Source organism: Schistocerca americana, chromosome 2 (assembly GCF_021461395.2).
Source record: "Schistocerca americana isolate TAMUIC-IGC-003095 chromosome 2, iqSchAmer2.1, whole genome shotgun sequence".
NCBI classification, from domain to species: domain Eukaryota; kingdom Metazoa; phylum Arthropoda; class Insecta; order Orthoptera; family Acrididae; genus Schistocerca; species Schistocerca americana.
The window spans coordinates 331422266-331446457 of NC_060120.1; positions in this window are offsets into that span (position 1 = coordinate 331422266).

Sequence of the window (24192 nt, forward strand, 5' to 3'; positions counted from 1 at the left end):
GGATTGTCATCGAAGCACAACCAACTGTGACATATCGGATTTTCTCGGCAGTAGCTGGATGTTTTAACCGAAATGACGAGACGAAAAATTAATGTTTTCTTTCCCAGGACTCGAACCTGGCACCTATTGCTGTTATATTCTAGAGAAAACGAACGTTAAAAATGGGTTTGTTACACCAGCAGCGACATGTGAGCATGTTTGAACTAGAAATAATACGACGAAGAGTTCAGTGCTGACTGGGAATCGAGCCCCACAAGTATCGTTGTTGACTGCACACAAAGAGACGTCAGCTTGGAATTTTTCTCCACCAGCAGCTCGGAATAACATCCTTGAACTTACAGTGATCTCGCAAACAGTTCTGTGTCTCACTGGGACTCAAAAAGTCAGATATCGTTAGTGTTGACAACGAATGAAAAAACATTAAAATTCAAAATTATTATCCACCAGCAGATAGGCGTTCTCATGAGAGCTTGATAATACATAATGAAAGCTTTAATACCCGGCCAGGATTCGAACCCTTTCACGCGCAGTATGTGGTGATGTTGAGGAATCTGCAGTTTTGAACAAACAACAAATTGCAGTCGAGCTGTATTGTCACAAATGGATCAAATTCCGCGTTAAGGGCGGTCTGAGTTGCATTCCCAGTTCAGAACCAATTTTATCGACATACAGAAGCTCAGATAAAAGATGGAATAAGTGTCCTGTGACCCTACATAGCATTTGTTTCGTCACTGCAAATAAATAACTAGTATAAGAGAGGTTACTGGTGGTAGAGTGTGTACATGTCGCCACTCCTGACTTTATTGTAGTTCAACCTAACGTCAACTTGTTAGAGAAGGAATATCATGTTTAACATGAATGTCAGACGAGAATGCCGTTATAGCTTCTTCACTTGGCGTAGCCAGAAGAGAACAGAATCTGTCTCTCCTTATCAAAAATTATCACCAGAAGTTTGATTCGAACCCAGACCATAAGTATATGAACCTAGCATCAATCCATGAGACCACCAAATTCTCTTTTCTATCACTCATTTTTCTATCATAACAATGTTGCGCCACACTGGATGAGAATTTTGACACACAGGCTCCTTGTAGTGGTATGCAGCATGTTCAGTACATTCATTTACTTGGTTGACCGAATCGTCATGAACTAGCTGCCTCGGATGTTATTCCGAGCTGCTGGTGGAGAAAAATTCCAAGCTGACGTCTCTTTGTGCAGTCAACAACGATACGTGTGGGGTTCGATTCCCAGTCAGCATTGAACTCTTCGTCGTATTATTTCTAGTTCAAACATGCTCACATGTCGCTGTTGGTGTAACAAACCCATTTTTAACGTTCGTTTTCTCTAGAATATAACAGCGATAGGTGCCAGGTTCGAGTCCTGGGAAAGAAAACATTAATGTTTCGTCTCGTCATTTCAGTTAAAACATCCAGCTACTGCCGAGAAAATCCGATATGTCACAGTTGGTTGTGCTTCGATGACAATCCAATTAGGTTCTGGGTTCGAATCACTGTCCAACAAAAAGCTTTACCTCACAGCATTTCAGGTAAGTTACTTGTGAAGAAGCAATATTTAACATCTCTCGTAGTTCGTTAACAAGGACAATAGATGCTGGGTAGGAATTAGAGTTCGTTACAAATTTTTACGTTATGTAATTTAAAGTTGATATTTGCTAACTGAAACTGTCTAGAATCGAGCTATATCACTCTCTGTATGCCTAGTCGGGAATGACTGTTAGTTTCCGTCAGTCACGAAGTCTTTGCTTAGTCTGCATGACCTGGGTTTGAATCCATGTGCAGAACGAGAGGGCTCGTCGTGTCATTTGAAGTTCATAAATATTCTCAACTAGCTGCTAGTGAACAACTTAAAATTTTAATGTCATTTTATGTTAAATAATAAGTACGATACGTTACTTTGAAGAGGAAATCATGAATACGACGAACTTACTACGTGCATTACCTATGTGGCGTAATAGTGAGAGTGGTAACATTTCAGGTATGTCATTTGTTGTAATAAATGTGAGCTTACAAACCTTAAGGACCGTCTTATCTGTGACAAGATGTTCCCTGATATTTGTAGTACCTTGGTATTACTTTACGTCTTGAGTTATTGCGATACAGAGCAGTGTTTTGTAGTGGTGACTTGTTGGAACCATATTCAATAGTCAAACGTCTGTACCGAGGAGCTTTTAGAGGACCTGCTAGACAGCTGCGCTATGTGGGTTGCATTCGAATGAGGCGAAATGCAATTCAGGTCGTTCGGATACTTTTGAGCACGACTGTACATTTCAATTTCAATTTTTTCTGTGGGTGTTTAAATACTTTACATAAGATCTTCAAAAATATTTTTAAAAAAAATTTCGTAGGAGTTCCTGGAAAAATTTCAATTTGTTTTAAAGGAGGAGGAGGAGATTAGTGTTTAACGTCCCGTTGACAACGAGGTCATTAGAGACGGAGCGCAAGCTCGGGTGAGGAAAGGATGGGGAAGGAATCGGCCGTGCCCTTTCAAAGGAACCATCCCGGCATTTGCCTGAAGCGATTTAGGGAAATCACGGAAAACCTAAATCAGGATGGCCGGAGACGGGATTGAACCGTCGTCCTCCCGAATGCGAGTCCTGTGTGCTAAACACTGCGCCACCTCGCTCGGTTGTTTTAAAGATTCTTACAGTATATGTGTTATATGGGATCCCTTCCTTGTTATGTTGTTCACCTAAGGATGCTGTTTTAATGCGGCGAAACCGGTTATGACAATAAAAGAACGCCAGACACAGCTGTCTTGCGGTTCATTTTACTTCCATTCATTATGGTATGTTGAAGTTGCTTGTTGCTACTCACTGTAACAGCCATCTCATTTTTTACATTCATTTGAGAAACATCTTATATAAATTAATTTAAAATAGCATTTTTAATCAGAATCTTTGACAAGTTGTAATGGAATGGAAAACATAACTAAAGAGTCAAGAAGTATAATCTTAAATGCTAAAAACACGACTTGACAAGTTATAATAGCTCTTCGTACGTGGCCCAGAGGAATTCTGCCTTGTGTAACACTTCCCTGGAAGGGGTTGGTGGGGGGGGGGGGGGGTCGTCGGTGGCGGGATGCTGGCAGGCACAGCAGCCAAGGTGCAACCGGGTTTGCATGCCAAAAATGCCTCAGTGAGCCACAGCCCCTCATTGAAATCGTGTATGTCCCGTTTATTAAAGAAAATCGTCAAGTGCGAATAGGTCTCACGCACTGAGGGTTCCATACAAACACTATTTGATTATTGTGTATACGTAGCCCATCCAGAGCATCGAAAATCTCAAGGATTTTTGCCTGCTATCGATATCAGTACTAGCAAGATATTGGTCCCAAGAATTCCAAGACCATATCAAAATCTCTACAGTAGTTCCTTAGACTAGCCCGGACAGACAAAACGAAGCGAGCGAGGGACTTCAGTTTATGTATGTAGAGAGAGACAATTTAATAAAACATTTTTATTAACTTACTAAAATATGACAACAACTTACGTTTTATGTTTCATGCAGTAATATTTGACTATTATGCTTCTGACAGCAGTGTATCTTCAAATGGCAGAAAGATGTTTGTTATGTGATGTAATTACAATTTAACGAGTTTCAGATTTTTTACTTTCCTTCTTCTGTGAAACCCTGCTTCTTGCCGAATTTCATGATTCTCGGTCAACGAGAAGTACCCTATGGCTTTTAACGAGTTTGCGAGTTTCAAAATATGTGACATAAATGGCCGACTCTTTTCATCGCATTGACTTAAAAGCTTAAATGTTTTACACCTCCAAGGGCCCATGGAAGTTAGTATGTGACATATCTTCGAACTTGATACGCTAACCTTTATCAGAGGAAAATGCGTCTTAAAAGACGAGCCGTCAGATCGATAAAAAACGAAAAAAATTTTGTTTTCGTGTGACATAATTACAAATTAACAGTTTTCGGATTTTTTCTTTTACTATTAGTGTGAAAACTTGCTTCTTGCCACATTTCATGATTCTATGTTAATGGGAATACCATATAGGTTTTGAAGAGTGAGTTTCCGAGTGTCTAAATATGTGACATAAATGGCCGTATTTTTTGACTGAAGTGACTTAGAAGCCTAAATTTTTTACATCGCCAAGGGATCATAGACTTCTAATACGTGACATAAATTTTAACTTGATATGTTCACCTGTCCCTGAGAAACAGTGTTCGTAATAGTCAGATAGACAAACAGACAGACAGACGGACAACGAAACGATCCTAGAAGGGTTCCGTTTTTAGAGACTGAGGCACGGAACTCTCAGAACTGTTTCCTAAATTCAACACAACTAGGCAAGGAGGTCTGCAGCCAACTCATATTGGAATCTTTATCGTTTTTTTCAAAACCACAGGTATTATAAACTACGTTAAAAGCGAAAGTAACGAGAAGGGAGGTACCGACCCGTAATTGGCTGGCACAAACACTCGTTACGCGCGCTGGTCTAGAAACGAGACCGCTCATGAAAGAGACTTCGTCTTTACCAATAGTGACCAGTAGAAGCAGAGCACTTGTTTCACGAACACGCAAGGTTGACGGAAGAACGTCTTTGACTCAGATATTTCACAATGTTGATAATATGTTGTGTACCGATTTCCATGCAATTTACGTTACACTTTCCAATAAGACAATAATTCGTGGCCCAATTTTGGGATAAATACACTTTCCTCTTCTTCTTTCTTCTTTTAGTGTTCAACCCTGAGGTTCGTTTGCAACAAAGCGCCATTCCTCTCTTCTGTCTGACTTCCTTTTCATTTCCACGTATGTGTTACATCCAACGTCATTCATCATCTGTTGCATGTATGATATCCTTGGTCGCCTCCGTCGATTCCTTCCCTCAATAGCTCCTTCTGCTATTGTTCCAATGATGTTGTTGTGTTGCAGGATGTGTCCTACAAGTTTGTCTCTTCCTGTTTGGATGTACCTCCGCAGAGATCTAGTTTCCTGTACTCTTCCAAGCACCTCTTCATTTGTTACTTTGTCTCTCCAGCTGATCTTCATCATCCTCCTATAGCACCTCATCTCCAGAGCCTCTAGCCGTCTTCCCTCTTCTCTTTCCATTGTCCAAGTTTCACATCCGTATAGGGCCATACTTCAAACGAAAGCTTTCATGATTCGCTTCCTTATTTTCAGACTGATGTTCTTGCTAATGAGTAACTTCCTCCTATGATTAAATGCAATTTTGGCCTTTTGTATTCTGCTCGCAATTTCTTTCCGGCTTCTACCATCCCTTGTGATTTTGCTTCCCAGGTAAGTAAATTCCTCTATCACTTCCAGCTTCTCTCTTCCAATTCTCATTCTCAGAGGTTCATATTCTGCTCCTGTACTACATACCATCACTTTAGTCTTACTTGTCTATTCTCATTCCATACTGATTGCATAGAATCCTTTCTGCTCTTCTGAGGACCTCTTCTAGAACTTCTTTTGTCTCCATAATTATAGCAATATCATCTTCAGGTCTGCAAAAGCAACATAAGTTTGTTCATTTTTCTGTAATTGCTTTTCGATAAGAAGTCTCAGTGCCAGAATCGCTTCTCTTGTTCCCAATCCCCTTCTGAAACCAAACTGATCTTCACTCAGCATATCTCTTCAATTCTCTTCAGAATTATTTTTATGAGAATTTTTTATGCATGAGATATTAAGCTTATAGATCGGCACTGTTCACTTTTTGTAGCTGCTACCTTCTTGGTATAGGACCAATGGTGCATTTCTGGAAGTCTGTCGTTATCTCTCCTGTGTTATAGATGGACCTAACAAGTTTAAGCAGCATCGTTTTCATGCTGTCACCATGATTCCCTATTAGTTCAGCAGGGATGCCCCCAATACCCATTGCTTTGTTGTCCTGTAGTAAATACACCGCCCGACAAGAAAAAAAGTACCCAGAAGGGGAGGAGGAGGAGGAGGAGAAATGAAGTTTTACAGGTTGGGAGCGTATATGATGTAACTGTAGTGATTACAAATGTAAGTCACGTTTACAAAGAACTTGGCAGTATGAGTTCAGTTATCAGTATGACTTTGCAGACTCCTATGGACTGGATGCTTGCACTAATTCGGCTGGGAAGGGTCTGATAAAGCCACTGCATCCTCCCCTGAGGCAAGCTGGTCAACAACTGTTGTAGCTGGTCCTTAATGACCGACGTGCTGTCGCTGTGACAGTTTTGACGTCAGAGCTGGTCCCACACACGTTCTATCGGGGACAGATCCGGGGCACCAGATGGACGTGAGATTATCTCTTCATGCAGACAGTTCATACCAATATGTCCCATGTGTGGACAAACATTGGTTTGGGATGATTTGGAGGAAGAGACCGAACAGCGAGGTCATCGGCCTCATCGGATTACGGAAGGACGGGGAAGGAAGTCAGCCGTACCCTTTCAAAGGAACTACTCCAGCATTTGCCTGAAGCGATTTAGGGAAATCACGGAAAACATAAATCAGCGTGGCCGGACCGTCGTCGTCCCGAATGCGAGTCCAGTGTGCTAACCGCGGTGCCGCCTCGCTCGGTCTACATCTACATCTACATCTACATGGATACTCTGCAAATCACATTTAAGTGCCTGGTAGAGGGTTCATCGAACCACCTTTACAATTCTCTATTATTCCAATCTCGTATAGCGCGCGGAATGAACGAACACCTATATCTTTCCGTACGAGATCTGATTTCCCTTACTTTATCGTGGTAATCGTTTATCCCTGTGTAGGTCGGTGTCAACAAAATATTTTCGCATTCGGAGGAAAAAGTTAGTGATTGGAATTTCGTGAGAAGATTCCGTCGCAACGAAAAACACCTTTCTTTGAATGATGTCCAGCCCAAATCCTGTATCATTTCTGTGACACTCTCTCCCATATTTCGCCATAATACAAAACGTGCTGCCCTTCTTTGAACTTTTTCGGTGTACTCCGTCAATCCTATCTGGTAAGGATCCCACACCGCGCAGCAGTATTCTAAAAGAGGACGGACAAGCGTGGTGTAGGCAGTCTCCTTAGTAGATCTGTTACATTTTCTAAGTGTCATGCCAATAAAACGCAGTCTTAGGTTAGCCTTCCCTAGAACGTTTTCTATGTGTTCCTTCCAATTTAAGTTGTTCGTAATTGTAATACCTAGGTATTTAATTAAATTTACGGCTTTTAGATTAGACTGATTTATCGTGCAACCGAAGTTTAACGAATTCCTTTTATCACTTATGTGGATGACCTCACATTTTTCGATATTTAGGGTCAACTGCCAATTTTCGCACCATTCAGATATCTTTTCTAAATCGTTTTGCAATTTGTTTTGATCTTGTGATGACTATTTGTCGATAAACGACAGCGTCATCTGCAAACAACCTAAGACGGCTGCTCAGATTGCCTCCTAAATCGTTTATATAGATAAGGAACAGCAAAGTGCCTATAACACTACCTTGGGGAACGCCAGAAATCACTGCTGTTTTACTCTATGACTTTCCGTCAATTACTACGAACTGTGACCTCTGTGACAGGAAATCACAGATCCAGTCACATAAGCACGCTATTTCACTACGAGCCGCTTGCGTAGTACAGTGTCAAAAGCCTTCTGGAAATCCAGAAATACGGAATCGATCTGAAATCCCTTGTCAGTAGCACTCAAGACTTCATATGAATAAAGAGCTAGTTGTGTTTCACAGGAACGATGTTTTCTAAACCCATGTTGACTGTGCGTCAATAGACCGCTTTCTTCGAGGTAATTCATAATGTTTAGCGCAATATATGTTCCAAAATCCACCCTGCTGCATATCGACGTTAACGATATGGGCCTATAATTTAATGGATTACTCCTACTACCTTTCTTGAATATTGTTGTGACCTGTGCAACTTTCCAGTCTTTGGGTACGAATCTTTCGTCGAGCGAACGGTTTTATATGATTGTTAATTATGGAGCTAATGCATCAGCATACTCCGGAAGGAACCTAACTGGTATACAGTCTGGACCAGAAGACTTGCTTTTATTAAGTGATTTAAGTTGCTTCAGTGCTCCGAGGATATTTACTTCTACGTTACTCATGTTGGCAGCTGTTCTCGACTCGAATTCTGTAATATTTACTTCGTCTTCTTTTGTGAAGTCATTTCGGGAGGCTGTGTTCAGTAACTCTGCTTTGGCAGTACTATGTTCGATAGTACCTCCATTGCTATCGTACAGAGAAGGCATTGATTGTTTCTTGCCGCTAACATACTTCACATACAACCAGAATCTCTCTGGGTTTTCTGCCAGATTTCGACACAAAGTTTAGTTGTGGAAACTATTATAAGCATCTCGCATTGAAGTCAGTGCTAAATTTCGAGCTTCGACGAACATTGTCCTGATGAAAAATGGCACCACGATACTGACACATGAGAAGTAACACGTGAGGACACACAATGTTCGTGATGCACCTTTATGACGCCAGTCGTCCCTCAATCACTACCAGCTACGATCTGGAATCACACTAGTTGGCTCCTACACCATCACAGCAGGAGTGACACTGCTGTGCCTCTCCAAAACATTAGAAGAACTGGATCTCTCCCTAGGCAGCCGCTATATTCGCCGACTGTGATCATCCGAGGGAGAACAGAACCACTATCATCATCACTGAACACAATGTGACACCGCAATCCATGCTTCGTGGTCACGCCACTCACTCCAAAAGCAGCCGTTTGTCTTGTGACTTTAACGGCAGCGCATGTATTGGATAATAATTGCCTAGTCTGGCTGCTTATCTCCGACCAATGGTATGGGATCACACGGAATGTTGCAAAGAGTATATTATTTGTCCTCGGATGGCAGACGCAGATGTGAAGAGGTTGCGATGTGCTCGGTGCTGCCATCTTGCTTTGTGCGTTATGGAAAGATGAATCATTGAAATCTTGTGGGAGCACTTTGTGGGAAGACTCGGACAACATATTACGTCTTCCCACATATATCTCACGAAATGGCCACGACGAGAAAAGTCGAGAAATTAGAGCAAATACAGAGGCTTACCGATAATCATTCTTCCCATGCGCGATTCGCAATTAGTGATAAGAGCAGTACTGTCTGCCACGCAGGAGGATCTGCAGCGAATTGACGCATGGTGCAGGGAATGGCAATTGAATCTCAATGTAGACAAGTGTAATGTGCTGCGAATACACAGAAAGATAGATCCTTTATCATTTAGCTACAAAATAGCAGGTCAGCAACTGGAAGCAGTTAATACCATAAATTATCTGGGAGTACGCATCAGGAGTGATTTAAAATGGAATGATCATATAATGTTGATCGTCGGTAAAGCAGATGCCAGACTGAGATTCATTGGAAGAATCCTAAGGAAATGCAATCCGAAAACAAAGGAAGTAGGTTACAGTACGCTTGTTCGCCCACTGCTTGAATACTGCTCAGCAGTGTGGGATCCGTACCAGATAGGGTTGATAGAAGATATAGAGAAGATCCAACGGAGAGCAGCGCGCTTCGTTACAGGATCATTTAGTAATCGCGAAAGCGTTACGGAGATGATAGATAAACTCCAGTGGAAGACTCTGCAGGAGAGACGCTCAGTAGCTCGGTACGGGCTTTTGTCAAAGTTTCGAGAACATACCTTCACCGAAGAGTCAAGCAGTATGTTGCTCCCTCCTACGTATATCTCGCGAAGAGACCATGAGAATAAAATCAGAGAGATTAGAGCCCACACAGAGGCATACCGACAATCCTTCTTTCCACGAACAATACGAGACTGGAATAGAAGGGAGAACCGATCGAGGTACTCAAGGTACCCTCCGTCACACACCGTCAGGTGGCTTGCGGAGTATGGATGTAGATGTAGAAACGTTAGGTGGCATGCAGAGTATAACGTAGATGTAGATGATGGTTAGACTCGGCCGATCACAACCTTGATGACGAGTATGCGTCCTTTCACGTGTCCAGGTAGTCCAGCATCGAGCCACAGGCACCACCGAATGCACCACAAAGGTGTATATTAACGACCTGTCGGCCAAATGGAGACCCTCAAAGATGCCACTTTCAAATCCTGTCAGGCGCTGACAACGCTATCTCATACGTCTAGTCGGTACATGCGTGTCCTTCACAGTGCTCACTCAACATCTCACTCTGTCCACATCGCTTATAAAACAGCACATCAGGCCTGATAACAACGCTCAATGCGAACGACGTCATTGGAGTCTTGGGCCTTTCTACCTGTCTCAGAGAAATTCATCTGTAATCATTTGTATACCCGCCGGTGGTGTGTATGTGTACGGAGTTACATTGGCATTCAATTATATCTTCTGGGAGTTTCACTTTTTTGTCTCAGACTGTAATAATAGATTAAGATCTGAACAGTGCTTCGGTAAAGGGAATGTTTGTAGATTCTTTGCCTTGTCTTTAATAACAAAATAGTGTTCTCTTGACTTAATTTTGATAATACTGTGGAGACCAGTGGCGACCGTTACGGTTTATTAGTTCCTGGTGATCTTGTTTCACGTGGTGTATACTGTGCGGTGAGTACGTCCATTGTAGAACAAGGTACGGAGGTGACAGTACAGGTCCACCAAGTATAGGTATATGGAGGATGTGTTTAAAAGTGTAATAAGTGAAAGCGTTGACCAAGAACTTTCCAGTAATAAGGCCATTTAGGTGTTAAGTCTGCTTGCTAATTGGTATCTCGTTAGTTTTGACTTCCACTATTGATGATCTGCGGGTTCACGATAACAAAACAGAAAAACCGTTTAACTCTAGAACGCCCAGTTGTGGCGGTGGTGGGTGGGGAGTGGGGGGTGGGGGGGGGGGGAGTGCGTTCATTCGGAATGTACTTTCATTACATCGAAGAACAGCACACTTCCCACAACTGATTATGATTTTAGTAGGTTCCACGTTTGATTTCCAGCGCAGTTTGTTTATTGGTATGCCTTTCGTCAGTTTCATGCACTCCCAAACTTCAACTATTTTACTTTGTGATGCAATAACTAACTTATGTTCATATTACTGTGGTATGAATGGACAACAATGGACTCAATACAATTTACTTTGATTGTCATTCTCTGGCAAAAATCAGTTTGTTTCTTGCACTTTATTATTGTAGCCATTTTATTTTGTGACGTAATAACTCTAATTCATATTATTGCGGTTTACGATGTACTTCTGTTGGTTGTTCCCTTCCAAGATTCAATGTTACCAAGGTGACAATGAGATAAAGGCTGAAATGAATCGCAAACATTATTTATGAGAAGATGAGACAGTTTTAGACTTACAAAGAATTCTAGAGGATGAGTAGAAGTAGATTCTGCGAAATTACGAGATTCCTCAGGTTCAACAAGAAGTCTACACTTTTTGTACATTTACAAACTCATAAACTGACATTGGTTTCTGCTGTTTGGAGCAAATTCATAGAAAACTGCACCATGTGTTACAAACAGAGATCTGAAATAACGATGAACGAGCGACTCTTCCCCAGAAAAACTACGTGCCTGTTCACGCAATTCTTTGCTTCGAAGCTCGACAGATATTGAAAAAATTACTGATTAGCAGTAGATGTTGATAGCGAGTATATTCTCAATGGTTTCCCTTATCTTGGTAAGGATATTGCATGATTCCAAGGTGGAAGGGTTTCAGATTATGTAGTGGTGCGTCTTATGGACCCATTTCTATCCAAAGCCAGAAACATCACTACAAATAATTATTTTACTTCCCTCACACTCGCTAACAAATTGAAAGAGAAGGCCACCTCCATTATAACAACAGTTAACAGAGCAAGAAGAGAAATACAATTTGCTCTGAAGTCTTTGAAGGACATTTTGTACTGGACTAACATTTTAAAATGTGATGATATTTCCTGGATGGTCTTTCTCCCTAGTGTTACTATACATAAAAATGGAAAAAATAACTCCAGTAACCGTACGTTATTACAGCAGGACGAAGTTTGGGGTTAACATAGATGACAAAATGACCAGGCAGTATTCAGTCAAGGTCTCCTTAAGAAGATGGTCAGTACACTCCGTCTACAATACTCTTGACCTAGCAGAGGTAAACGCGCATGTAGCGTTCAGGGCTGTTACTGGCAATACGATCAAAAGAAGATATTTTCTTCAGCAACGTGCAGGGAAATTATGCTGTGAGTACGTGAAGAGTCGTCACTTTGTAGGATCATAGACGGTCAAGAAAACAACGAAAATGAAAATGAAGACGAAATAGTACACAAACGTATAAATGTCAGGTTCTTGAATTATGCAACTGGAATAAAACTATTGCCAAATGCGCTATTCGAAAGAAGGAGAGCCGGCCTCGGTGGCCGTGCGGTTCTAGGCGCTGCAGTCCGGAACCGCGAGACTGCTACGGTCGCAGGTTCGAATCCTGCCTCGGGCATGGTCGAGTGTGATGTCCTTAGGTTAGTTAGGTTTAAGTAGTTCTAAGCTCTAGGGGACTGATGACCTAAGATGTTAAGTCCCATAGTGCTCAGAGCCATTTGAACCATTTTTGAAAGAAGGAGATGTGTGAAAAATGCACAAAGAAAACTGAATACAGAAGTGTCATACGCGTGGGAGTATGAAGTAGTTAAAATTGCTGTAACTGTGAATAATTCAACTTTTCTACTCATTTATAACTAAGTAAACCCACTCATTTGCTAACTCTTATTTGCATTTTACCGGTTTCGGTGAAATTTGTGAACGTTTTTTATAACTGATGTTACTTGTGTTCTGTTGCATTTTATTCATATTCTGAATCTTAAATGGTATATGAGTCATGTCAAAACATTAAAATATAATAATTGCGTACAATTATGAAATAATAATACTGAACCTTATCGTTCTATAGTGTTATAGAATTGTTATAGTCTGGGCGTTAGAGAAGGCACAGAAAGGCTGGCATCGTAACTGTAACGAGAGATTTGTCAGATTAATGCTCAACTGCCTCATAAAATAGCAGTGCTCCCGACCCCATGCATACGACGACAGTGGGAACGGCTGCGTATCCGCTCGCAGCTGGAACCAGCAGTCGGTTGGTGACGATATATCAGCGCGAAGGTGTGAGGGCCTAACTCGTACGCGGCTGTCCTCCCCGCTGCGTGGGTGCGGGGGCGGCTGGGGGCGTCGACAGAGTCACACGCGGCCCGGAAACTCGACCCTCCGCACGGCCCGGAATAGCGGCCGCCCCCACAACTGGAGGCGTTATTTACTGCTTAGGGCCAAGGCAGTTCGCTAAGGTTTTCATTAAGGGTAAGCTAGTCTCTCTTCGTTCCGAGAAGACAGCAAACAACTACGGGCACTCGAGTACGAACAAAAGACGAAGACTGGCACCCATGATGTTAATGAACAGGCGGGAACGACCATAAGAAAAGAGCTTCACCGCAGCAGTGCAGCCTACATCTCCATCTGTACTCTGCAAACCACTGTGCAGTGCTTGTCAGAGGCTTTCCATTGTACCACTTATTACGGTTTCTGCCCGTTCTTCCCGTTCCAGTCGCATATAGAGGGAGGAGAAAAGTGGAAACACCACGAACACTACACGGTACCATACCAAATATGGTGTATGAAAACCGTTGGAATTCATTGCAGCTTCAAGTCCTCCCAGGTCCTCTATTTATTTCAAGGAATTCTTACACTATTATTCCTGCAAAATAGTTCAGGTTACGATTATGGAGGTGGATCACGATTACGCACCCTTCTCTCCAAAGTGGACCACAAAGACTCAATAGCATTGAGATCTGGTGACTGGTGGCCAGGGGAGATACGAAAATTCATCCTCGTGATCATAGAACCATTTCAGGACGATGCGAGCTGTGTGAAAAGGGAGCCAATAATCTTGGAACACAGCATCTTCATTAGGGAACAAATACTGTAACATGGGGTGGATATGATCAGCCAAAATGTCACATAACCCCTGTCAATAATGTGACCTTAAAATGGTTCAAATGGCTCTGAGCACTATGGGACTTAACTACTGTGGTCATCAGTCCCCTAGAACTTAGAACTACTTAAACCTAACTAACCTAAGGACAACACACACATCCATGCCCGAGGCAGGATTCGAACCTGCGACAGTAGCAGTCGCGCGGTTCCGGACTACGCGCCTAGAACCGCTAGACCACCGCGGCCGGCTAATGTGACCTTACAGAGTGCCAGTGCGGTCCATGAAATACCACGGTATGGCTGCCAAAATCATCACCGAGACTCCGCCATGTTTCGCTCTTGGGTCAACTCGGCGAGAAGTTGGAAAAAGTGCGAAACAAGCCTCGACCGACCGAATGACTTTATTTCATTGCTCCACGCTTTCTGAATGAAATTTTCAATCTACAGCGGAGTGTGCGCTGATATGAATTCGTATCAGCGCACACTCCACTGTAGAGTGATAACTTCATTCTAGAAACAACCCCCAGGCTGTGGCTAAGCCATTCTCCGCAATATCCTTTCTTCCAGGAGTGCTAGTTCTGCAGGTTCGCAGGAGAGCTTCTGTGAAGTTTGGAAGGTAGGAGAGGAGGTACTGGCGGAATTAAAGCGGTGAGTCGTGCTTGGGTAGCTCAGTTGGTAGAACACTTGCCCGCGAAAGGCAAAGGTCCCGAGTTCGAGTCTCGGTCCGGCACACAGTTTTAATCTACCAGGAAGTTTCACCACGTTTTCAGATTACGGGCGTTTGCCCCGAAATTTCTTGCTTAAGGACCGCCCGTAGTGTTGTTTTAGTGCTGACAGGATTTGCGAGTGCGACATTCAGTTCTACACTGACTTTTACGGCTGTCGTCCTCTTATTTTTTGTCTCAGTCCTCTTCAATGATCGTCTGTTACTGCCGCTCAGCACACGCTTTCGTCCGCATTATGACTCAGTGAGTAACGTATCTCCGCTTTCTCTGTAAGCTGTATAAATTTCGATATGGTACCTCTTGAAACACCAAAGACTTCGGCTACCTTCTTTCGGAAAGCAGCCAAAATATGCGCGCTAACCATTTGTCCACTTTCGAATACACTTATCTCCGATGTAATCTCTCCCAATTACACAGAACAGTATTCTGACCACGACAGGCACTTGGAACGTATTGAGGACACTACACATGTGCCATTCGTGGTCAAATACAACAATGCAACCTGTGGACTTGGCTAGGATCTGGATTTCAGTCAGTGAGTTGGAAAACGAGTTACGTTCATTTTTTTTATCAAATTATATTTACCGGCGATAACTGATCTTTGTTGACGCAAGGGGTCATATCCTATCGTCGTTACATACTTATTGCGTTAGAGAAGAGCCACTTCCGGATCAATAAGCGCGTGGTAGACGTGTTCCAATAAAAAAAGAAGAAACTAGACGATGTAAAGAAAATTTTAAAGTACATACCAGACGCGTAGAAACCATTTGATAACAGTGTACGCCAGTGGGCACCGGAGGATGGAGGAGATGAAACATACCCGCCATTGTCTGCTTTGACTGTATTCTGCGTACATTATGAATAAATGTGTATGATCGTAACACTCTCTTTCATCCCTATAATGAATATGAATGATATTAATTTTCGTAGCACAATCCTTCCGCTGCAAACAGAACGCTAGTTGCCTCACCAGCATCATCAGATTCTGAAAAGGGTCACCTCCAGTATATTCAGACTTGATTACTGATTACATTCGATAGCCAAAGTGTGTTGTAATAATATGTATTGTCTGACACTGGGGCCGACTGCTACACAGCAACTCCACGACACCAAGTTTAAAGCCGTTTTGTAGTAAAACAGTCTTTTGTGTCTCCTGAAAAATTAGCTTCCTGGGACAAGGCCTTTTTTTCCAGTTCCACGATTAAGTTAGGTTCAAGCATACATTCATTTCTCGCAAAGTTTCTATATTTTCGTCCAAACCCGGTGTGTAGCGTCGTAAGAAGAATTGCTTAAATGCCTCTGTGCGCGCCGAAATTAGTCTCATTTTGTGTTCGCAGTCCCTCCGGGAACGGTACGTTGAGGTCTGTAGTACGTCTCCAGAATCCTCACGGATTCCTGGTCTTCTAAACTGCGTAAGTAGGCTTCCCCGGGATAGTTGTGTTGGTAATCTTTGGTGATATAGTCGTCAGCCCAAGAATACGATCAAGATTCAACAACTGAGATTTATGATTCCATGTAGGGTGGAATTGTTTGTGACATTTGGAATACGCGTCTGGACTATGTGTCTGCAGCTTCTAGGGCAGTCCACTCCTATGTATGCGAATCACGTGACAGGCTTCAAATTACACGTCGTATGTTTTATTCATCAGCGAAGGTAACATGGATACAGTTTCAGACAAATATTTCTCCAAAAGGGACGCGACAGTTTTTCAACGTCCAACTTTACATAAGCGGACTTGATATGGAATGTTCTTGTCTGACCTGAATAATATTAATAAGGGGTATATGCGGAACATATAGTAAATCTGTGTTCCAATAAAGATAATTACAGCACTCTAGCTAGACAAGTAACGACAGTAATGCAAAAAAATCTATTCAATTTTCCTCCTAGTAAATGAATGAAGTAGCACAGCATTTGAATACAATTTCATTGACACTTCTACCCACCGTAACAGTTTAAAACGTTGCAACGCATTCAAGACGGTTGCAGAATAACAAAAACTTTGTGTTAAAGAAAATTACTGACGTAGCAGGCAATCAGGAAGCTTTCAGACTTTTTCCTCTGATAAATCTCTTCACAACAAAATTACAAGGGAAGATGGAACGTGTTTAGATTGTTTTACAGTGGCGGCCTCAGGTCTCAGAGTTTATACCGATGAAAGAAATAAACTATATGCCATCTGCAACAGGGCGTGTCATTAATTTCTTGAAAATAAACTATGATTTTTTTTGTAAAAAAGTAAATGTACTGGGAGAGAATTACACTGCGTATCTTGCAGTTCACACTGGGCTAAATTGCGAGATGCCAGTGGAACCTATGAGACCGGGGTGAACACTAATGCCTCGGAATTTATGTGAAACATCTTACAGGTTTTTAAAGAAAGCAAACATTATTAACATTCTGCGTCTTTATTCTTCATGTCTGCATATTTATAACCCTCTCTTGCTAGGGGGTCCGAATTGTACAGTGTAACATGGCGGTGTGTAACATAATTATGTCGATGCATGCAAACAGAGTGCGTAATCGGGTTTCGAATTCGAAGAGTTCGTCAACGCGTGGAGTGCCCTCTCCTTCAACGTGACAATCCCATACCACACGAGCTCAGCGACATCGGCAACAATCTGGAGCCTTGGTTTCACTGTCATCGATCATCCTCCATACAGTGCCGATTTGGCCTCATTCAGTTTTCATCTGATACCATAACTTAAAAACACCTTCGACGACTTCACTATGATAGTGATGAAGCAGTGCAAGCAGAAGAAGTCAGGTTGCAGCTTCGTGAAAAGAAAAAAAAAAAATCAAACATTCTGAGTGGCACTATCAACAAACTGATCTCTTGTTGGGAAAAATGTGTTCGTCGCAAGGGTGACTATGCTGAGAAACAAATATGTGGGCATGAAGAATAAAGATGTAGAATGTTAATAACGTCTTTTTTATCTAAAAGGCTTAAAGAGGTTTAACATAAAAAATTAGGACGCATTACTTCTCAACGAGCCCTTGAAAATGAGTGTTTCGTTAAACCACTAAGTAAAGGAACATTCATTTTAATTTCATTCCTTATCAGGGTAGCCTAGAAAATGATTTTTTCCAGTAAAATGTTCAAGCGGTAATATCAAAACATCTTTCAGAAGCAGCTTATAACGGGCCTCCCTGTTCAATCGCACTACATTTTTTAAAATTTTTCGCTGATGTGTCTTCCGTTTCAATATACACACCAAAAAATGTTTTGCATCACCCCAGTTCAGAGAACTCCTGAGGATAGACGTTGTTCTCGTGGTCGTGCGGTAGCGTTCTCGCTTCCCACGCCCGGGTTCCCGGGTTCGATTCCCGGCGGGGTCAGGGATTTTCTCTGCCTCGTGATGGCTGGGTGTTATGTGATGTCCTTAGGTTAGTTAGGTTTAAATAGTTCTAAGTTCTAGGGGACTGATGACCATAGATGTTAAGTCCCATAGTGCTCAGAGCCATTTGAACCATTTGGATAGACGTTGACTGTGGATATTGTATCACAAACACAGTCCCGTTGACTGTTCAGAGATGTCACTAAACCGACCCAAAGATGTAAACAACCATGCATGAGTAGTTCCTATTAGACGGAGGGTGACCGGCAGCCGATCTGTACTGTCTGCCATCGGGTTACCCTAAATGGCAGGCAGCATCGCATAACAGCCACGCTATGGGGGAAAAAAACCAACAGTCAAACTGGCGAAGACATCAGGTAAACACGCCGAAGATTCCAGTCGATTAATAGGAACCTTTCCTTGCAAAGGTCGCCGCGACATATCCGGCCACGGATTCCTACGCCGGGTTTCTATTGGCTCCAGCTCACTGTATAGGCCCGGCCGGTCGAAGGCAGACCAGTTTTCGTCCGCTGCTAATGGCAACCGCTATAGTATAGTCTCTGAGAAATCACCGAAGCCGCTGTACTGCACCGCCGATCGAAGTACCAGCCTACCGAAAGGAACCACATCTCCGGCTAGATCGTCGGACGTCTACATCTATTGTACAGCCAGCTATTGTATTGTAGAAGAAGTTACGTTCAATAAACTGTTGGAGAATACAACACGATCAGCTCCAGTCATTCCACCAAGAAGAAGGTACACGTCTCATGTTGTCTCTAGTTCAACCGTGCCTAGACGGTCAACACCGCGGTTCGATCGTGACCGCATTGTTACTTTGCGCCAGGAAGGGCTCTCAACAAGGGAAGTGTCCAGGCGTCTCGAAGTGTATCAAAGTTATGTTGTTCGGACATGGAGGAGATACAGAGAGATAAGAACTATCGATGACGTGCCTCGTTCGGCCGCCCAAGGGCTACTACTGCAGTGGATGACCGCTACCTATGGATTATGGCTGGGTGGAACCCTGACAGCAGCGCCACCATGAATAATGCTTTTCCTGTAGCCACAGAACGTCGTGTTAAGACTCAAACTGTGCGCAATAGGCTGCATGATGCGCAACTTCACACCTGATGTCCATGACAAGGTATATCTTGGCAACAACGACACAATGCAGCACCAACAAGAACATGAGGCCAACAAGTTGCCGAATGCACCGCTCAGGATTGGCATCGCAATCTCTTCACCAATGAGTGTCGCTTATGCCTTCAACCAGACAATCGTCGGAGACGTGTTTGGAGGCAACCCAGTCAGGCTGAACGCCTTAGAGACACTGTTCAGCGAGTGCAGCAAGGTGGAGGTTTCCATTGTTTTACGGTGGCATTCTCTGGGTCCGACGTACGCCGCTGGTGGTCACGGAAGACGCCGTAACGGCTGTACGATATGTGGATGCCATCCTCCGACCGATAGTGCAACCATATCGGCAGCATATTGGCGAGGCATTCGTCTTCATGGACGACAATTTGCGCCCCCATCGTGCACATCTTGTGAATGACTTCCTTCAGGATAACTACATCGCTCGACTAGAGTGGCCAGCATGTGCTCCAGGCATGTACCCTATCGAACATGCCTGGGATAGATTCAAAAGGGCTGTTTATGAACGAAGCGACCCACCAGTCACTCTGAGGAATCTACGCCGAATCGCCACTGAGGAGTGGGTCAATTTGGACCAGCACTGCTTTGATGAAATTGTGGATAGTATGCCACGACGAATACAGGCATGTATCAGTGCAAGAGGACGTGCCACTAGGTGTTAGAGGCACTGGTGTGTACAGCAATCTGGACCACCACCTCTGAAGGTCTCGCTGTATGGTGATACACCATGCTATGTGTGGTTTACATGAGCAATGAAAGGAAGGGGGGAAATGATGTTTATGTTGATCTCTATTTCAATTTTCTGTTCATGTTCCGGAACTCTTGGAACCGAGGTGATGCAAAACTTTTTTTGATGTGTGTGTTATATTACAGCATTGTCAGCTACTGAAGTTTAGAGAAATCAAAAATATTGTCAGTAGAATACACATACGTCTTCATAGTGCTGATTCTGTTCTGCAACTGACTCATCGCAAATTCACATAGCGAGAACTTACAAGTGTTACTCCGTAACGTTTTAGAGCTAACAGCCTTCAAATTTGTTAAATTAATTTAATTTTTTTCGAGAAATATTATTAGGTATATAAATGTTACTTAATTTGTTTCACTGTCACAATTTTAGTAGGTTTAACACGCACAAAAACAATAGTGATGAAGTTATTTTATACTAATTTGATATAATATGGGTTTTGGAAAAGTGTGGTAAACTGACAATGAAGATATAATTTTTGATTGATACAAATTTATAAATAGGGAAGAAGACAATCACTAACAGAAGTAGTAGAACATTCATGATCAATGACGTCTTAATTTGTTCAAGAGAATGGTATGAAGTGCTGCAACAGTACCTAATGGTTACTGCTGCTGAGTTGCTCTTCCTGGCAGCACCCTATACGAGCAAACCAGTTGCATCTTTACCCGTGGTTACCCGTACTTTATGTACTTGGGCTATGCACGAATCTCCTGAAATAGAATAGCTCGATGTAGACGTAGGATCGAGCCACGCACGTCTGCTTACATGGCCCGCAGCTAATTCGTTACATATAGTAACCAGTAGCTGCGATCCTGGAGCCAAATAGTCTATACACTGGCTAGAATTGCAAGTTAATAACATACACAGAAATACAAAAGAAAAGTTAAATGAATTATCGAGTAACATGGGCACTATTCTAACATCTGTAATTGATGTAGACGACAGAATTATGTTGGACAACGCTTATACAAGGAAGAACATCTCAAATAAACGGTAAGTGGTCCTACAATATTCAGTTAAAATACAGGCGAAAAAAACCCTTATGAAATGCAGTAAAGTTACGTTGAAATCGTTACTACAATGTTAGGAAAGCCCCAAACTAAACACCCACCAAAGATACGCGAAAACTAAGTCCATTTCGTAATCACAACACACGAAATTTCCACCAGCTCAAAACAGCTCAGAGTTCAACATGATGATCTACAAATTACCAGACATGATAAAAGAATATTAACTCATACTCTGTTCTCAGTTCTGTAATACAAGCCGAAAGAGTTAAGAGTCCTACACTGGAGCACATTCAGACCTCTCGTAGTATAATGTCCTTTTAGAAATTAAATTATGGTAGCGGCCGTTCACGGGCCAGAATCAAACATTTCAACGGTCGAGTATCACTCGTTACCATATGAACCTCTGCTTCCTTGCAGAACTCAGATAAAAGTGTCCAGAACTTCTCCCTTGAGCTCTTCACTCGAAAAGTCCCAGTCTCCTCTTGGCTTCCGAAGTGTTCCGCTACTGTACGCTTTTTCAGTGGGCGAAGGCCATCTCCACCTAAATACATCGTTCTTACGTACTACAGACATGATCTGACTCAACATGACCACTTTCCTACACTAAAGTAATATATCACAACAATATTTATATAAATTAAATGTTATAAACACTCGTCACACTCAGACCATGGACTATGGATATAAATAAACGTTTGTTCATTAACAAATAAGCTGGCATTCTTACGAAAGTGCCCTCACAATAAATGCAACAAATTATCATTAAATATTGCTTGGACAACTACACTCCTGGAAATGGAAAAAAGAACACATTGACACCGGTGTGTCAGACCCACCATACTTGCTCCGGACACTGCGGGAGGGCTGTACAAGCAATGATCACACGCACGGCACAGCGGACACACCAGGAACCGCGGTGATGGCCGTCGAATGGCGCTAGCTGCGCAGCATTTGTGCACCGCCGCCGTCAGTGTCAGCCAGTTTGCCGTGGCATACGGAGCTCCATCGCAGTCTTTAACACTGGTAGCATGCCGCAACAGCGTGGACGTGAACCGTATGTGCAGTTGACGGACTTTGAGCGAGGGCGTATAGTGGGCATGCGGGAGGCCGGGTGGACGTACCGCCGAATTGCTCAACACGTGGGGCGTGAGGTCTCCACAGTACATCGATGTTGTCGCCAGTGGTCGGCGGAAGGTGCACGTGCCCGTCGACCTGGGATCGGACGGCAGCGACGCACGGATGCACGCCAAGACCGTAGGATCCTACGCAGTGCCGTAGGGGACCGCACCGCCACTTCCCAGCAAATTAGGGACACTGTTGCTCCTGGGGTATCGGCGAGGACCATTCGCAACCGTCCCCATGAAGCTGGGCTACGGTCCCGCACACCGTTAGGCCGTCTTCCGCTCACGCCCCAACATCGTGCAGCCCGCCTCCAGTGGTGTCGCGACAGGCGTGAATGGAGGGACGAATGGAGACGTGTCGTCTTCAGCGATGAGAGTCGCTTCTGCCTTGGTGCCAATGATGGTCGTATGCGTGTTTGGCGCCGTGCAGGTGAGCGCCACAATCAGGACTGCATACGACCGAGGCACACAGGGCCAACACCCGGCATCATGGTGTGGGGAGCGATCTCCTACACTGGCCGTACACCACTGGTGATCGTCGAGAGGACACTGAATAGTGCACGGTACATCCCAACCGTCATCGAACCCATCGTTCTACCATTCCTAGACCGGCAAGGGAACTTGCTGTTCCAACAGGACAATGCACGTCCGCATGTATCCCGTGCCACCCAACGTGCTCTAGAAGGTGTAAGTCAACTACCCTGGCCAGCAAGATCTCCGGATCTGTCCCCCATTGAGCATGTTTGGGACTGGATGAAGCGTCGTCTCACGCGGTCTGCACGTCCAGCACGAACGCTGGTCCAACTGAGGCGCCAGGTGGAAATGGCATGGCAAGCCGTTCCACAGGACTACATCCAGCATCTCTACGATCGTCTCCATGGGAGAATAGCAGCCTGCATTGCTGCGAAAGGTGGATATACACTGTACTAGTGCCGACATTGTGCATGCTCTGTTGCCTGTGTCTATGTGCCTGTGGTTCTGTCAGTGTGATCATGTGATGTATCTGACCCCAGGAATGTGTCAATAAAGTTTCCCCTTCCTGGGACAATGAATTCACGGTGTTCTTATTTCAATTTCCAGGAGTGTATTTATTCCCTCTTGACAGAAGCATCTTTTAGTTCTCATTACAGTCGTGGTGTCTGCTAATGAATGCGTCTGGCCACTTTTAAATTAGCACAGTTTTTTAACGGCACTTGCAATCAGTATTTGAATAAACACGCAAATATGGCAAAAAATGAGATATTCATGGAGTTTTTATTTGCTTTGTAATTGTGGAGGATATGATGTTCTGATAAACATTTGCATATGGAAAGATATAAAAAAAATCAAAAATCAATAAACAAAATAGATGCAGATGAATGGCTTTCAGGGATGATAGCTATCGTGCAGTGCTGTCAGCTGGGATCTCGTTAGCTGAAATCGCATGAAGCGTTTAAAAGTTGTTAATTCAGAGGTTCAGTGCGAAAGTATTTAGCCACTGTAAAGTATTAACTTTTTTGTTTTACAGATATTGAAATTATTGTTGTGTCATTGGCTGTGCCTCATTTTCTGGGATCGCCGATAAATTCAGATTTACGTCAGTATTTGATGTGAATTATTATTGACTCTCAAAGAGCAGTAAGAAACTATCTTTCAGCTTGTTTGACACACCACCATGTCTTGGAGCATTGTCTCTTGCACGAAGGCCATGCGTAGGACAGCCGTAAAAATTCCCCGTATTGGGATTTTCACTATTCTCGACGAATCTGCCAGTCTTTGTACTTGGAACCGCTTGTGCCAGTCGCCATGCCGGAAACCGGAATTGCCGTGGCGCCCTCTGAGACCTATGCCCGCTGGCGTTCAGCCGTACAAAACTTTCATCTTACGTCATACCAGTACTGGGCAGCCGATTAGCTCGCCTAAATACGCGTAACGTTACAGTGCATACCAAAAGTTACTATCAGTAACAGCACTGTGTACAGAACAATTATTAACAAAATATATGAAGTGAAACACTTTAGCATAATTTTGATGGTAATAATCTGTATGTACTAAAGGGACATTAGCAAAATGGCACACGTAGCTAAATTGAGCCTTAACATTCAGGAACTGCAAACATTCAAATTTAATACAAATCACGGTTTTGTGTCAAACATCCAAAAGTTTTACTAAAATACTTTTTTTCCATGTCAGAATAAGTATGGTACTACAGTGCCCAGTTTCACTACACAACTTAACTGTTTTCTAACTATGTCCGGTCTCCGCTACTATTTTTTGAG